The sequence below is a fragment of the Saccopteryx leptura genome, chromosome 1 (assembly GCF_036850995.1).
Source record: "Saccopteryx leptura isolate mSacLep1 chromosome 1, mSacLep1_pri_phased_curated, whole genome shotgun sequence".
Taxonomy (NCBI): Eukaryota; Metazoa; Chordata; class Mammalia; order Chiroptera; family Emballonuridae; genus Saccopteryx; species Saccopteryx leptura.
The window spans coordinates 52775374-52792410 of NC_089503.1; the positions used below are offsets into that span (position 1 = coordinate 52775374).

Sequence of the window (17037 nt, forward strand, 5' to 3'; positions counted from 1 at the left end):
AGGTTGTCTAATTTTTTGGCATATAGTTCTTCATATTATTTTCTTACAATCCTTTGTATTTCTGCTGTGTCCATTGTTATTTCTCCACCCTCATTTCTAATTTTATTTATTTGAGTCCTTTCTCTTTTTTTCTTGGTTAGTCTGGCTCAGGGTTTCATCGATCTTGTTTACTTTTACAAAGAACTAGCTCTTGGTTTCGTTGATCTCTGTATTATTATTATTTTTTTAGCTTCTATGTCATTTATTTCCGCTCTGATCTTATTATTTCCTTCCACTTTCTCGGGCTTTACTTACTGTTCTTTTTCTAGTTCTTTTGGTTGCAGGATTAAGTTGTTATTTTGAACTTTTTCTAGCTTCTTAAAGTATGCCTGTAATGCTATGAACTTCCCTCTCAGGACTGCTTTTGCTGTGTCCCACAAATTTTGAGTTGTATCCTCATTTTCATTTGTTTCAAGGAAATTTTTATTTCTTCCTTGATCTCATGGTTGACCCATTTGTTGTTTAATAATATGCTGTTTAGTTTCCAAGTGATTGAGTGTTTTTCAGTTTTTCTATTATAGTTGATTTCTAGTTTGATGCCATTGTGATCAGAGACGATGCTTCATATGGTTTCAATCTTCTTAAATGTTTTGAGACTCATTTTATGCCCTAATATGTGGTCTATCCTAAAGAATGTACTATGAGCACTTGAAAAGAATGTATATTCTGCTGCTTCAGGGTGAAAGGTTCTGAAGATATCTAGTAAATCCAGTTGATCTAGCGTGTCCCTTAATTCTGCTGTTTCTTTGTTAATTTTTTTTTTCTTGAGGATCTATCCATTGGTGATAGTTGGGTATTGAAATCCTCTGCTATTATAGTATGTTTTTGATCTCGCCCTTTATGTCCATCAAACACTGCTTTATATGATATATTTAGGTGCTCCTATATTAGGTGCATAGATATTTATAATGGTTATCTCTTCCTGTTGGATTGCTCCCTTTTCATTATGTAGTGACCTTTTTTCTTCCTTACTATAGTCTTTGTTTTAAATTTTATTTTGTCAGATATATGTATTGCTACCACAGCTTTTTTTCATTTCCGTTTGCATGTAATATTTTTTTCCATCCTTTTACTTTCAGTCTATGCATATCTTTTGTTTTGAGGTATGTCTCCTGTAGACAGCATATGATGGTTCCTGTTTTCTTATCTATTCAGCTAGCCTATGTCTTTTGATTGGAGCTTTTAAAACATTTACATTTAAGGTTATTATTGATAGGTAGTTGTTTATTGCCATTTTTTTCTTCAAATCTATATTCCTCTTTTACTATATATATTCCTGCTTTCTTCTGTCTACAGCGGGGCCCTTAACATTTCTTGAAGCATTGGTTTGGTTGTGATGTATTTCTTGAGTTTTTTTTTTTTCTGGGAAGCTTTTTATATCTCCTTCAATTTTAAATGATAGTCTTGCTGGATAAAGAAGTTTTGGTTATAGGTTCTTATTCTGCATTACTTTGAATATTTTGCCAATCCCTCCTGGCCTCAAGTGTTTCTGTAGAGAAGTTGGATGTCATCCTTAAGTGTATTCCTTTGTAGGTGATTGCCTGTTTTTCTCTTACACCTTTTAATATTATTTCTTTATTCCTAGCTTTGGTATTTTAATTATGATATGTCTTGGTGTGGGTCTCTTTGGGTTCTTTTTTAATGGGGTTCTCTCTGCTTCTTAAACTTGTGTGACTCTTTCCTGCATCAATTTAGGGAAATTTTCATCTATAATTTCTTCAAAGAGCTTCTCTAGTCTTTATTCTTCCTCTTCTCCTTCAGGAACCCTTATTATGCAGTTATTGTTTCTCTTCATTTTGTCACAGAGTTCTCTTAGGTTTTCCTAGACTTTCTGATTCTCTTTTCTTTTTGCTTTTCTGCTTCCATGTTTTCACTTATCTTGTCCTCTAAGTCACTGATTCGATCCTCTGCTTCATTCAGCTGGCTTTTAATTCCTTCTAGTGTAGTCTTCATTTCTGATATTGTTTTTGTCATTTCTGTCTGGTTCTTCTTTATGATTTCCGTTTCCTTTTTGATGCTTACAATTTATTGAGGTGTTCATTAAGTCCATCCATTGTAGCTTTGAGATCCTTAAGCATCCTAACAATAATTATTTTATACTCTGCATTTGGTAATTTGATTACTTCTGATTCGTCCAGGACTTTTCTGAGGACTTATCTTGTTGAAGCATATGACTTATGCTTCTCTGCCTACCCATTATTCTCTGTATGACTTATAGGCTTCTTCCAGTTGTGATCTCCTTACCTAGTAGAGCTGCCCTGAAGTCTTGGTTTGTTTGTTTTCTTCTCAGTTTTCTTAACTTGATGGTAATCTTGTTTACTGATCTCAGCAGGGGGCTTATTTGAAACTGTATCCAGGAATGCAGTGATTGTAACCTGAGACTCTGAAGGCTTGATCTGCCAGCTTCTCTCAGGGGGCAGGGTGCTTTCTTGGCTTCAGTACAGGGAGGTGTATCTCAGATCTCCATAGAGACCTGAGTTACTGCCACTCTTCCTTACTTCCTGTTTTTAGCTGTGTCGTATTGCGTTGATTGGAGCTGGAGAACTTTCTGGAGGTGGGTCACCTGGAACCACTTTAGGTTTGTGCTGTGTGGAGGTATTAACCCTTCCCCCTGCTATGGCCACCTCCGCACTGGATGAGTTAGCTTCTCAGGTCATCCCATGCATTCCTCTGCCTCTGACCGTCTGTCTCTCTCTCCCCACTTTCCTTTTGGAAGACAAGCCAGCTCTCCTCAGCACATCTCATTCCCAGGTCCCCAGGCAAGTGGCTGTGAGCAATATTTTCTGCTCTTCTCCTTGTAAAGAGAGCCCTTCTAGGTCTCAGCCTCTTCCCCCCACCACCTGGAAGCAGAGGAGCTCCCACCGTGCCCCAAATTCCCTACCAGGCTCGGTGTATCTTCTTCTTTGCTCCTTGATTTTTGAGACCTGTTCTTATAGTCCAAAGTTGGTTTTTCACACTGATTGCTCCTAAGTTAATTTGTAATCCAGTTTGGTGGTATGAGCTGGGAGTTTGTGCATCTGCCTACTCCGCTGCCATCCTGGTACTGCCCAACATGACACTTCTTAATACATATGCACTGAACCAGGGAGCACCAAAATATATAAAACATCTACTAACTAATCTAAAAATAGAAGTAGACAAAAACACAATCATACTTGGAAATTTTAACACACCATCTAGATAGATCATTCAAATAGAAAATTAATAAAGAAATATCAGCCTTAAATGACACATGGAACCAAATGGACAAAATAGATATTTATAGGACATTCCATCCCAAAATGTCAAATTATACATCATCTCCAGTGTGTATAGAACATTCTCAAGAATAGAATGTATGTTGGGCTACAAAACTAACATCAACAAATTCAGGAAGATGAAAATTATACCAAGCACATTTTCTGACCATAAGCCTTTGAAATTAAAATTCAACTGCAAAAATGTGGAAATTAAACAACATACTTCTCAAAGAGTGACTGGTCAAAGAAAAAATAAAAGCAGAGATCAAAAGATACATACAGACAAATGAAAATGACAACATGGCATATCAAAATTTCTGGGATGTATCGAAAGCAGTAACAAGAGGCAAGTTTATCTCACTACAGGCATGTATCAAGAAAGAAGAAAGATTCCAAGTAAACAGCCTAACATCACATCTTAAGGAACTAGAAAAGAAGAACAAAGGCATCCCCAAGTCAGCAGAAGAAATGAAATTGTAAAAATTAAAGCAGAATTAAATGAAATAGAGAACAAAAAACTATAGAAAAAAATTAATACAACAAAGAGCTGTTTTTTTGAAAAGATCAATAAAATCAACAAACCCCTAGCTAGATTCACTAAAGAAAAAAGAGAAAAGACTCATATAAACAAAATCTGAAATGAAAGAGGAGAAATTACCACAAATATCATAGATATACAAAAGATCATAGTAGAATACTATGACAAATTATATGCCACCAAATTCAACAACCTAGAGGAAATGGACAAATTCCTAAAACTATACAATCTTCCTCAATTGAGTCACAAAGAAGTGGAAAATCTAAATAGATATATAAGCATGGAAGAAACAGAAACACCTATCAAAAATGTCCCCAAAAACAAAAGTCCAGGACCAGATGGCTACACTGGTGAATTCTACTAAACATTCAAAGGAGATTTGGTACCTATCCTCCTCAAAGTATTCCAAAAAATGGAAGAAGCAATACTTCCTAACATATTTTATGAGGCCAACATAACCCTCATACCAAAATCTGGTAGGGACAACACAAGAAGAGAAAACTACAGACCAATATCTCTAATGAATACAGGTATAAAAATCCTAAACAATATATTAGCAAATCAAATACAACACATTAAAAAATAATACATTGTGATAAGTGTGATTCATTCCAGGTGCACAAGAATGGTTCAACATAGAGAAATTGATCAACATAATACACCACATCAACAAATCAAGAAATAAAAACCATATGATTCTATCAACAGATGCAGAAAAGGCATTCAATAAGATACACATTCATTTATATTTAAACATTCAATAAAATCGGAATAGAAGGAAAGCACCTCAACATATTAAAGGCCATATATGACAAACCATCAGGTACTATCATATTAAATGGTGAAAAAATGAAGGCTTTTCCTCTAAAATCATTAACAAAACAAGGCTGCCCACTCTCTCCGCTCTTATTCAATATAGTTTGGGAAGTTTTAGCCAGAGCAATCAGGCAAGAGAAAGAAATAAAAGGCATCCATATCAGGAAAGAAGAAGTAAAGGTATCACTTTCTGCAGATGACATGATCCTGTATATTAAAACCCCAAAGACTCCACCAAAAAATTATTAGAAACAATAAACCAATACAGTAAAGTTGTGGGATACAAAATCAATGTACAAAAGTTTATTCCTTTCCTATATACCAATGAAGAAAATTAGGAAAATAAGCTCAAAAAAGCAATTCCTTCTACAATTACAACAAAAAATAAAAAATAAAAATACCTAGGAATAAACAAAGGATGTGAAATACCTATATACTGAAAACTGCAAAACAGTATTGAAAGAAATTGAAAAAGACACAATGAAATGGAAAATATATTCCATGTTCATGGATTGGAAGAATCAACATAATTAAAATGGCCATATTAGCCAAAGCAATATACACATTTAATGCAATACCTATCAAACCCCAATGTCATTTTTTAAAGAAATGGAACAAAAAATTACCAGGGTTGTATGAAACCATAAAAAAACCCAAATAGTCAAAGTAATCCTGAGGAAAATGAATGAAGCTGGAGGTATCACACTACCTGACTTAAAAGTATACTACAGAACCACAATAATTAAAACAGCATGGTATAGGTAGAAAAACAGACATACAGACCAATGGAACAGAATAAAGAGCCCAGAAATAAAACCACATTTATATGAAAGAAATAATCTTCAACAAAGGAGCCAAAAACACAATGGAAAAAAGAAAGCCTCTTCAATAAATAGTGCTAGGAAAACTGGAAAACCACATGTAAAAGAATGAAACTTGAGATGACGTCAGAGTAATGGCGGGGTAGGAAGCGATACCGATAAATCTCCCCCAAAACTCAACAAGATCTTCAACCAGAAACAGAAAAACCTATACTTGGAGCTTCCAGATGCTTCGCAATACACCCAAAGGTATGACTGAGTGAAAAATTGGCTAAATATATAACCAAACCCCGAAGGAAATAGGGAGTAAGAAATGCTCCGCCTTCCTCACTAACCTAAACAGGGCGGCTTTCTCTGGTAACTGTGAATATAGAAACTGAGGCGGGCAAAGGGGGTGAATACAAACGGCCGAACCAGGCTGTGGCACGGAGATCCAAGCCGAGGAAAATCTGATCCTGTGGCAACCCGGGCAATACAAGCTAACACTCGCGCCAAACCCAAACAAAGAAAGACAAGCGGCGCGGCCATTTTACCCGGTCTCCTGGTTGGTGCGCAGTTAGTGGGCGAGAGATTTCTTCCTAGGCCCCGGGAGTCAGTGCCCGTGTTGCCCCACGGAGAGGCAGGGTCAGAGGCCTTTCTGTGGGCCGAGGGCAGAGTCTCTGGGCAGCCCCAGCGCCCTGGGAAAGCCACGCACGGGAGGGAGTGAGAACTAATTCCAATGGTGGAGATTTTCCTTGCCGAGGGTGTTTCACTCAGAGGGAAAGCGGCCGGCCTCATATCCTGGTTTGCGCGCGCAGATAAGGAGTGAGCGATTCCTCCGAGTGCCTCGGCAGTGCGCGCCCGTGTCATCGCACAGAGGAGCAGAGTCAGGGGCCTTTGTGTGGGCCAAAGCGGAATCTCGGGCCGCCCCAGCGCCTTGCAAAAGCCGCGCACGGGGACGGAGCGAGACTCAATTCCAACGCTGCAACTTTTCCCTGCGGTCGGGGGTTTCACTCAGAGCGTGAGACTGCTGGCCGGATATCCTGGTCTGCGCGCGCAGCCAGTGAGTGAGAGTTTTCTCCAAGCGCCCCGGAAGTGGGCACCCGCTTGTGTTACCGGACAGAGTGGCAGAGTCAGAGGTCTGTGAGTGGGTGGAAAGCCCGCCTGATTATGCTAGCAGCTCTGACTGACTGAGCCTTACCCAGAGCCCTGTGCTGAGTGGAAATAGAGTGGGGAGTTGCCAGCTCTTTGAGCCTCTTACTATCCAGGCAGAGGCAGCAGCAACCCCATAGCTGGATTATCAGGCTACTAATTGAGGAAGGAAAGACTAGGAGAAAGGCTCCAGGAACACGGACTCTCTCACTGTCAGAGCCTATAAATGTTAATAGCCTCGACTGCCAACGAGACTAAAGCACAATACATGACATTGCCATAGAGACTTATCAACTGCAAACCTCCACCTGAGCGTGGCAAAGGGGCAAAACCCGGGGTACAGAGTCACCGACCAGGAAGAGGGAGAGAAAAGAAAAAGCAAGAAGATAACCTCTCAAAATCAAGAATAATCTGCAGACTTTATAACCTATCCCATTTTATTATATTTGTTCGTTTGTTTCTCTTATCTTCATTCTTGATACTTTTTTTTTTCCTCCTCCAATTTGGCCGATTAACTCTCTACCGGTCTTACTCTCTCCTCTCCTTGAACTACACTACCCATAAGTGTTACATCTCCCATTATCTTTTCTCTTCTCTTCCTTTCTCTCTATGAGGGTTGCACTCCAAAACCCTTAACTCTCTCTCTATCTCTCTTCTTTCTTTTTTCTTCTTTTAGTGGTTCCCTCTTTTTTTTCTCTCTCTCTCTCTCTTTCTTTTCTCCCTCTATATTAGTTTCTTCCTTTTTCCTTTACATCTCCTCTCATTCAAACCTCAATAACAAACAAATTATCTTATCTGGGACTCAAACTTATGTTTGTGGCATTTTGGGGGGTTTTTACTTCACCTTTTTAACTCACTAGCAGTGCTCCCATCCCTGGCTCTCCATATTATCTAGTTCTTGTTCCACTAAATACAATAGTAATTTTTTAATTTGTCCCCCCATTTTTCCGTTTTCCTCTTAATCCTCTCATCATAACTCTTAGACAATCAACACCTAAAAGCAAATCATTTTATTCTTGACCCAAATTTTTTCCTTGTTTGCTTTTTGTGGGTCCATACGCTCTTTTTTTTCTTTTTTCTTTCTTTCTTTTTTTTTTTTTGCCCCTTTATTACTTTTCCCCAATTCAGGCCCTCCATCACAGGCATTGTTTGTTATAATTCACAGTCCACCACAAGATTTTATCAAGAAAGAGGGGAGAGGAGAGGAGAGGAAAAAAGGAGGGGGGGAATAATTTCCTTTTTTTTTTTTTTTTTTTTTAATTTTTATTTTATTTTATTTTTCTTTATTTCATTATTAATTTTTTTTTAAAAAAACAACTCTTTTCGATTTTTTTTTATTTTTTGAAACTTTTTATTCTTTATTAAATCTCATTAATACTATCAACAAAACCACCCTCAGATGCCATTAAGGAAGAGAAAATCGAATATCATGGATACAAAAGAAAGAGAGGTAACACAGCTAGATGAGGAAAAATCTATGGAGAAAAAATTTAATATATTGGAAACCTTGGAGCTAAATGACAGAGAATTCAAGATAGAAATCCTAAAAATCCTCCGAGATATACAAGAAAACACAGAAAGGCAATTTAGGGAGCTCAGAAAACAACTCAATGAACACAAAGAATATATGTCCAAGGAAATTGAAACTATAAAAACAAATCAAACAGAGATGAAAAACTCAATTCACGAGCTGAAAAACGAAGTAACAAGCTTAGCTAATAGAACAGGTCAGATAGAAGAGAGGATTAGTGAAATAGAAGACAAGCAACTTGAGGCACAACAGAGAGAAGAAGAAAGAGACTCAAAAATTAAAAAAAATGAGATAGCCCTACAAGAATTATCTGACTCCATCAAAAAGAATAACATAAGAATAATAGGTATATCAGAGGGAGAAGAGAGAGAAAATGGAATGGAGAACATACTCAAACAAATAATAGATGAGAACTTCCCAAGCCTGTGGAAAGAACTAAAGCCTCAAGTTCAAGAAGCAAACAGAACTCCAAGTTTTCTTAACCCCAACAAACCTACTCCAAGGCATATCATAATGAAATTGACACAAACCAACAGCAAAGAAAAAATTCTCAAGGCAGCCAGGGAAAAGAAGAATACAACATATAAAGGAAGGCCCATTAGATTATCATCAGATTTCTCAGCAGAAACTCTACAAGCTAGAAGAGAGTGGACCCCAATATTTAAAGTCCTGAAAGAGAGGAACTTTCAGCCACGAATACTATACCCATCAAAGCTATCCTTCAAATATGAAGGAGAAATAAAAACATTCACAGATACAGAAAAGATGAGGGAATTTATCATCAGAAAACCCCCACTCCAGGAATTACTAAAGGGGGTTCTCCAATCAGATACAAAGAACAAAAAAAAAAAAACAGAGCCACAAGTAAAAGCTCCAAGAAGAACACAATAAAACCAAATTTAAACTGTGACAACAACAAAAAGAAAGAGGGGGAGAAGATGGAGATTAACAGTAGCAAAGGACGATGGAGTGCAAAAGTACTCACAAAATAGTTCGCTACAATGAACAGGGTAGGGACCCTTTTCATTATTCAAAGGTAACCACCATTGAAAAAACCACCACAGAAGCACATGAGATAAAAAAGATAGCAACAGTGGAAAGATGTATGGAATACAACCAAATAAAAACAAAAGATAGAAAAACAAAAGAGAAGGATCAAACAAGACACAAAACTAACAGAAAGCAAGATATAAAATGGCAATAGGGAACTCACAAGTATCAATAATTACACTAAATGTAAACGGATTAAACTCACCAATAAAAAGGCACAGAGTAGCAGAATGCATTAAAAAAGAAAATCCAACTGTATGCTGCCTACAGGAAACTCATCTAAGTAACAAGGATAAAAACAAATTCAAAGTGAAAGGCTGGAAAACAATACTCCAAGCAAATAACATCCAAAAAAAAGCAGGTGTAGCAATACTCATATCGAATAATACTGACTACAAGACAGGAAAAGTACTCAGAGACAAAAATGGCCATTTCATAATGGCTAAGGGGACACTGAATCAAGAAGACATAACAATTCTTAATATATATGCACCAAACCAAGGAGCACCAAAATATATAAGACAGCTACTTATTGATCTTAAAACAAAAACTGACAAAAATACAATCATACTTGGAGATCTCAATACACCGCTGACGGCTCTAGATCGGTCATCCAAACAGAGAATCAACAAAGACATAGTGGCCTTAAACAAAACACTAGAGCACCTGGATATGATAGACATCTACAGGACATTTCATCCCAAAGTGACTGAGTATACATTTTTCTCCAGTGTACATGGATCATTCTCAAGAATTGACCATATGTTGGGCCACAAAAACAACATCAGCAAATTCAGAAAAATTGAAGTTGTACCAAGCATATTTTCTGATCATAAAGCCTTGAAACTAGAATTCAACTGCAAAAAAGAGGAAAAAAATCCCACAAAAATGTGGAAACTAAACAACATACTTTTAAAAAATGAATGGGTCAAAGAAGAAATAAGTGCAGAGATCAAAAGATATATACAGACTAATGAAAATGACAATACGACATATCAGAATCTATGGGATGCAGCAAAAGCAGTGATAAGAGGGAAGTTCATATCACTTCAGGCATATATGAACAAACAAGAGAGAGCCCAAGTGAACCACTTAACTTCCCACCTTAAGGAACTAGAAAAAGAAGAACAAAGACAACCCAAAACCAGCCGAAGAAAGGAGATAATAAAAATCAGAGCAGAAATAAATGAATTAGAGAACAGAAAAACTATAGAAAAAATTAATAGAACAAGGAGCTGGTTCTTTGAAAAGATCAACAAAATTGACAAACCCTTGGCAAGACTTACCAAGGAAAAAAGAGAAAGAACTCATATAAACAAAATCCAAAATGAAAGAGGAGAAATCACCACGGACACCGTAGATATACAAAGAATTATTGTAGAATACTATGAAAAACTTTATGCTACTAAATTCAACAACCTAGAAGAAATGGATAAATTCCTAGAAAAATACAACCTTCCTAGACTGAGTCAAGAAGAAGCAGAAAGCCTAAACAGACCTATCAGTAGAGAAGAAATAGAAAAAACCATTAAAAACCTCCCCAAAAATAAAAGTCCAGGCCCTGACGGCTATACCAGCGAATTTTATCAAACATTCAAAGAAGACTTGGTTCCTATTCTACTCAAAGTCTTCCAAAAAATTGAAGAAGAAGCAATACTTCCAAACACATTTTACGAAGCCAACATAACCCTCATACCAAAACCAGGCAAGGATGGCACAAAAAAAGAAAACTACAGACCAATATCTCTAATGAATACAGATGCTAAAATACTAAACAAAATACTAGCAAATTAAATACAACAACATATTAAAAAAATAATACATCATGATCAAGTGGGATTCATCCCAGAATCTCAAGGATGGTTCAACATACGTAAAACGGTTAATGTAATACACCATATCAACAAAACAAAGAACAAAAACCACATGATCTTATCAATAGACGCAGAAAAGGCTTTCGATAAAATACAACACAATTTTATGTTTAAGACTCTCAACAAAATGGGTATAAAAGGAAAATATCTCAACATGATAAAGGCCATATATGATAAACCATCAGCTAACATCATATTAAATGGCACTAAACTGAAGGCTTTCCCCCTTAAATCAGGAACAAGACAGGGTTGTCCACTCTCTCCACTCTTATTTAATGTGGTACTAGAGGTTCTAGCCAGAGCAATCAGACAAGACAAAGAAATAAAAGGCATCCATATTGGAAAAGAAGAAGTAAAGGTATCACTTTTTGCAGATGATATGATACTATACATCGAAAACCCCAAAGAATCCACAAAAAGACTACTAGAAACAATAAGCCAATACAGTAAGGTCGCAGGATACAAAATTAACATACAGAAGTCAATAGCCTTTCTATATGCCAACAATGAAACAACTGAGAAGGAACTCAAAAGAATAATCCCCTTCACGATTGCAACAAAAAAAATAAAATACTTAGGAATAAACATAACAAAGAATGTAAAGGACTTATATAATGAAAACTATAAACCATTGTTAAGGGAAATCGAAAAAGATATAATTAGATGGAAGAATATACCTTGTTCTTGGCTAGGAAGAATAAATATAATCAAGATGGCTATATTACCCAAAGCAATATACAAATTTAATGCAATTCCCATCAAACTTCCAATGACATTTTTTAAAGAAATAGAGCAAAAAATCATCAGATTTATATGGAACTATAAAAAACCCCGAATAGCCAAAGCAATCCTAAAGAAAAAGAATGAAGCTGGGGGCATTTCAATACCTGACTTCAAACTCTATTATAGGGCCACGACAATCAAAACAGCATGGTATTGGCAGAAAAATAGACACTCAGACCAATGGAACAGAACAGAAAGTCCAGAAATAAAACCACATATATATAGTCAAATAATTTTTGATAAAGGGGCCAACAACACACAATGGAGAAAAGAAAGCCTCTTCAATAAATGGTGCTGGGAAAACTGGAAAGCCACATGCAAAAGAATGAAACTGGACTACAGTCTCTCCCCCTGTACAAAAATTAACTCAAAATGGATCAAAGATCTAAACATAAGACCTGAAACAATTAAGTACATAGAAGAAGACATAGGTACTCAACTCAGGGACCTGGGTTTTAAAGAGCATTTTATGAATTTGACTCCAATGGCAAGAGAAGTGAAGGCAAAAATTAATGAATGGGACTACATCAGACTAAGAAGTTTTTGCTCAGCAAGAGAAACTGATAACAAAATAAACAGAAAGCCAACTAAATGGGAAATGATTTTTTCAAACGACAGCTCAGATAAGGGCCTAATATCCAAAATATACAAAGAACTCATAAAACTCAACAACAAACAAACAAACAATCCAATAAAAAAATGGGAAGAGGATATGAATAGACACTTCTCCCAGGAAGAAATACAAATGGCCAACAGATATATGAAAAGATGCTCATCTTCTTTAGCTATTAGAGAAATGCAAATCAAAACGGCAATGAGATACCACCTCACACCTGTTCGATTAGCTGTTATTAGCAAGTCAGGTAACAACAAATGTTGGAGAGGCTGTGGAGAAAAAGGAACCCTCATACACTGTTGGTGGGAATGTAAAGTAGTACAACCATTATGGAAGAAAGTATGGTGGTTCCTCAAAAAATTGAAAATAGAACTACCTTATGACCCAGCAATCCCTCTACTGGGTATATATCCCAAAAACTCAGAAACATTGATACGTAAAGACACATGCAGCCCCATGTTTATTGCAGCATTGTTCACAGTGGCCAGGACATGGAAACAACCAAAAAGCCCATCAATAGATGACTGGATAAAGAAGATGTGGCACATATACACTATGGAATACTACTCAGCCATAAGAAATGATGACATCGGAACATTTACAGCAAAACGGTGGGATCTTGATAACATGATACGAAGCGAAATAAGTAAATCAGAAAAAAACAGGAACTGTATTATTCCATACGTAGGTGGGACATAATAGTGAAACTAAGAGACATTTATAAGAGTGTGGTGGTTACGGGGGGGGGGAATGGGAGAGGGATAGGGGGTGGGGAGGGGCACAAAGAAAACAAGATAGAAGGTGACAGAGGACAATCTGACTTTGGGTGGTGGGTATGCAACATAATTGAACAACAAGATAACCTGGACTTGTTATCTTTGAATATATGTATCCTGATTTATTGATGTCACCCCATTAAAAAAATAAAATTATATAAAAAAAAAAAAAAAGAATGAAATTTGACTACAAAGACCTAAATATAAAATCTGAAACAATAAATTACACAGACAAAAATATATTTACTAAATTCATGGACTTTGGCCATGGAGAACAATTTATAAATTTGACCCTAAAGGCAAAAAAAAAAAAAAAAAAAGAATGAGACTATTTCAAACTAAAAATTCTTTACAGCAAAAGAAAATGACAACAAAACAAATAGGCAGCCAACTAAACGGGAGATAATATTTGCAAACAACAGCTCCGATAAGTGGTTAATATCCACAATATATAAAGAGCTCACAAAGTTCAGCAACAAACAAGCAAACAATTCTATTAAAAAATAGGAAGAGGTCTTGAACAGACACTTGTCCCAAAAGGACATACATATGGCCAACAGATACATGAAAAGATGTTCATCTTCACTATAGCTATTTTGAGAAATACAAATCAAAACTACAATAAGATACCACCTCACACCTATTAGATTGGCTATCATCAACAAGACAGGTAATAAGAAGTGTTGGAGAGGCTGTGGGAAAAAAAAACACCCCTCATTCACTGCTGGTAGAAATGAAAATTAGTACAACCATAATGAAAAAAACTATGGTGGTTCCTCAAAAAATTAAGAATAGAATTATCATATAACCCAGCAATCCCTCTACTGGGTATCTACCCTCAAAACTTGAAAACATTGGTACACAAAGACCCATGCACCCCCATGTTCATTGCAGCATTGTTCACAGTGGTCAAAGACATGGAAACAACCAAAGTGTCCCTCGATAGAGGATTGGATAAAGAAGCTGTGGTACATATATACACTGGAATACTACTCAGCCATAAGAAATGACATAGTGACATTTACAACAGCACGGATGGACCTTGAGAACATTATACTGAGTGAAATAAGTAAATCAGAAAAAGTTAAGAACTATATGATTCCACACATAGGTGGATATAAAACTGAGACTCATGGACATAGATAAAAGTGAAGTGGTTACCAGGGGGAGAGGATGTGGGGGATAGAGACAAGAAAAGGAGTGAGGGGAAGGGTGTAAAGAGGTGCAAATATACAGTGACAAAAAATGATTTGACTTTGAGTGATGGGTAACAAACATAATCAACAGTTCAAATGCTATAGAACTGTTTACCTGAAACCTATGTATTCTTATTTATCAATGTTACCCTGTTAAAATTAATTTTCTAAATAAAAATGTAAAAAAAATTTAAAAAGCAAACGCTTTGTCCTGGTACCTATACTAGGAAAAAAGCTACCAAAGTCTCTTTGTCAGAGACCTGTAGTTTTACTAATTCTTTCTTTCAGATTTCTGTTTCACAGTCCTACCACTTTTCACTTCCTCTGAATAATCTAGACATGAAAGGTAGGGTGTCTGAGGGCTCCTGAGTGATAGGGTGGGATTTGGTGGACTATCATGGACACACAGTTAATTCGACCCCAGTGCGGGCCCACCCCACGCACATCCATATTATAGAAGGAATTTGGCTTCACTGTCATCAGCTGGACACCAGGGTTTTCTGTGGGGCTTTCCAAATTGTTAAGTCTCTTAGGATCAGTTATCCAACCACCCTTAGTGTTTTCAGCACCAAATAGTGCATTGGAGCTGCTCTTATCACTGAGATGAGTATCTTTTACCAATTCTGCCTTCAGTGGTGACACATTGGTAGCTTCAGATCAGTGCTGCTGACAGTATGTACATCATGGAAATAATGCCAGAAGTCAGGACCCCTTTCTATCCTTCCCACCCCAGCCAGTTACACATCTACCACGACACCATTGAATGTGACATATTCAACTATGAGGAGCATATATCCTGGGCTTCCCTGGAAATTTATATCATACTCTGAGTGGTTCCAGGTGTCTACCTCTATCAGGTCTAGAAATAGCCCCAAGGTCCTGGAGACAGACACAGGGAAAATCCTAAATTAGCCACTGTAAAATATTGGACTTGGCAATGACTCAAAAGTCAAATTTTGATGGAAAGTTAAAGTTTTTAAAATCCTAACATTAAAATGAAGTCTACGCTATTGTAAACTATATCTTTCCTTTTTCTAAACTTGGATCTTTATTGGCACAGAGGTAACCTCACGACTTCTAGTGTTACCATGTGAGGAAGCTGGCATCTCCTCCAAATCAGAGTCAAGCTGAGATGATCATAGGTCCCAGAGAAAGTCTGTGAACCAGTTTCTAAGCAGGTCTCTGAGAAAGATTCCTGAAATGCTCTGTGCCTACTTGCCAGAGAGCCAGTGATGAGTGGGGTACACTAATAATGCCACGAGTCCATAAAAAAGAAAATCCTACCATTTGCGACAGCATGGAGGGACCAAGAAAATATTATGCTTGGTGAAATAAGCCAGTCAGAGAAAGACAAATACCATATGATTTCACTTGCAGGTGGACTCTAAAGAACAAAATAATCAAACAAATAAAGTTGAAATAAACTCATAGACAGAGAGAATAAACTGGTGGTTGCCAGAAGGAAAGGGTGTTGGGGGACTGGGTAAAAAAGGTTAAAGGATTGAGAAGCACAAATTGATGGTTTACAAAATAGTCAAATGGATGTAAGTACAACATAGAGAATCTAGTTGATAATACTGCGATAACTATGTATGTTGCCAGTTTGGGTACTAAAAATATCAAGGGGTATACTACATAAAGTATGTGATTGTTTAACCACTAAGCTGTATACCTAAAACCAATACAAAATAAAATTGAAGGAAAAAAATAATTGAGAAATAAAAATAAAATTGTTGGGTCAAAATAGATTAGTATAATTTTAAGAAGTTACTTGGCACATTATCATAAGGTAAACTTTTACTTTATACGTTAGCATAAAAATTGACTGTAAAACTATATTTATATTGTTTATGTGTTAAGTAAAAAAATAAATGCCAGGAGTGTAGGTATGACATTCACCCAGACCACTCAACACATGCTCCCCCTTCTCTGACCTTCCCCAGATGCGACCTTCTCTCTTGCTGGTGGACCCGTGCCCCACAAAGATGTATTATACCATTATCGGTGGATCTGGCTTCAGTAGTTGAGAAGTTTAATTAAACTATTGTTTTTATGTTCAATAATTGCTATTTTTTTCCTTCACTGGAAGGTGTGACAATTTTTATTTAACTGCTAACATTTATAAAACTCATAATATCCTTGGAGAAATATTTCTTTAACTGCTACCATTTATAAAATTCATAATATCCTTGGAGAAATAAAGAACAAAATTTAAAAATAATTAGTTTGTAGGTTCAGCTCTGCATAACACCTCCCAACCAAATCAGGCTTGAGAGCCTCACCAAATTAGTGCCTCGTAAGCTTCATTTTCTTCAGTTAAGTGCTTACTAGTTATTTCACTTCCAGACCCCCTTCTACAGGCTGCATACTCGGTAGTATACAAGCCAGATACAGTCTTCGCACTCACAGAACTGTCTAGTGGAGAAGAAATAAAATTGAACAAATAACACAGAAGGTATGACAAGTAATGACAGAAGTAGAGAGTGCCATGGAAGCAAATATCAGAAAAGCCTATCCTAGTACAGGGCTCAGGTAAGAGTTCTCTGAGGAAGAGGCATTGAAGCCAGGATCTAAGAGCTTCGTGCAAGTGAAAGAAGGGAAAGAGAAGTAGTAAACCAGGATATGTG

At 36.7% G+C, this 17037-nt stretch overlaps 1 protein-coding gene across 3 annotated transcripts in view; it reads right to left on the bottom strand.

The window, feature by feature from the left end:
* Positions 1-17037, bottom strand: part of SYT9 (synaptotagmin 9) — a 244015-nt gene that overhangs the window by 132000 nt on the left and 94978 nt on the right. The window lies entirely within an intron of this gene.